At 37.4% G+C, this 1675-nt stretch overlaps 1 protein-coding gene across 10 annotated transcripts in view; it reads left to right on the plus strand.

Annotated features, from left to right (window-relative positions):
- The window catches only part of LOC116705103 (pleckstrin homology domain-containing family A member 1), a 19586-nt gene that overhangs the window by 7793 nt on the left and 10118 nt on the right, over positions 1 to 1675 (plus strand). The gene's annotated exons all lie outside the window — the stretch shown is intronic.

The raw sequence follows: 1675 nt of genomic DNA on the forward strand, positions 1-1675 counted from the left end.
TATATATATATATATATATATATATAATATTTATTCCCCACGCCACAAGACATTTTTAAACCTTTATTGTTTACATCAGCGTTTGGTCTTTTCTGGTATACTTGTGCTGTGTGCATTTCTAGCTTTTAAGGTACATTACTGTCAACTGATGTTGATATACATGCTCTGCAAAATTTTGAATGTCGGGTTATTCTTGAAAATAATTAGTTTGAAAAAGTCAACTTTGGATATCGTCGGACCCAATTACGACATCAGAAAGGTGTGAGGAAGGGGAGTTTTGGAAAGCTTTCCTACCATCCAAGTTTAGCCCTTATCCTACTAGTGAATCTTTGGCAACAAATGGTACTTACCCATTGCTAGTACCAGCTCGGTTTGACTCGACCGTGGTGTCCCGTCCTCCTTTTTCCATTGCAGATTTAATACCGCCTCATGGCTGGTCGTCATAGCGAAGCCGCAGGAAACTGCCTGTGATCTAACGCCACACACACACCAAACGTCGAAGGTGTGTTGTTTTTGATTCTCGACGTGTGGCTGTTACCACAGCCAGAAGAAGTACCGTGTAATGGAAAACGTCAAAAGATATTGTTTTATCTTGAAATTTGTCCTTTTCTGAAATGAAACCATCATTAGGTTATTTAGCAGTAAACCTCTGTTCCCTGTTATTGTTTACTAGCCCCTCTCCTCCTCTTCCATCTGTTTCCATAGCAGGAAATACTAATGTGTTGACCACCATGACTGCGAGTGTGTCTGGCTGTGTTTGCACAGCCTTGTTGCCTTGTTGCCCGGTTGCCTTGTTGAGGTTTTGACAGGATGTCGGCATCCTAATCGGAACCTGATTCAAAGATGCATAAAGTTATTTTTAAACTGCTGTTTGTGTGCCACATGTTTTTCTAATATCTATGAATCCTGCTGCTTCCCCTCTTCCTGTATCTGAAAACTAGAAACATAGGGTGATGAAGTATTTTGAAATGTTGGATGTCACATTTACAAATATTCTTACAGTAAGAAAGTAGAGACCAGGAAACGGTATCCTTAGGATTTTATTGATACTACTACTCTTATCAATACTCCTAATCGGTTTGGTTCTTGAGCAATACTATTGATTATTTTTTTCATTTCAAAATAATTGCTTTAAATATATATTCTTTAAAAAAAGAATGAATTTAAAACAGGATTAGAATTCATTGATATTTTAAATAAAGAAAAATGTTTCTAAAGGAGCAACAGTACAGTTTACAATAGCAAAGTAATATCTTACTGGAAACAAAACAAAAATGTTAATAACATAAATAGTATTCTTGACAAAATATTGTGTGCAGTTTAGAACGAATAAAGAACAGACATCAGCCCTTGCTCCTGTCCTCTGTCCTCCTTCCTGCTGAGATGACTCCCTGCCAGTGAACACATGCTGCAGGTACCGCTGCTTGAGAGAGGAGGGCGGGTTTGTCTTAGCCAGCAGCTAAGTCTACAAGAATATATCAAATTTTAAGATAAGTGGCAAACTATTCTAAAGCTTTTGTTATAGCCTGTTTAAAACAATTTGCTATTAGCCGAGCTAGTGCGCTGTGCTTGTGTAAAACATGTGTCTCACCCACTGCTTGATGAGAGACTTTGGACACAGCAGATTGATTACATCAATATACATTTTGATTTATATTTTGATTGTTTTTACAAA

The sequence above is a fragment of the Etheostoma spectabile genome, chromosome 17 (genome assembly GCF_008692095.1).
Source record: "Etheostoma spectabile isolate EspeVRDwgs_2016 chromosome 17, UIUC_Espe_1.0, whole genome shotgun sequence".
NCBI lineage: Eukaryota > Metazoa > Chordata > Actinopteri > Perciformes > Percidae > Etheostoma > Etheostoma spectabile.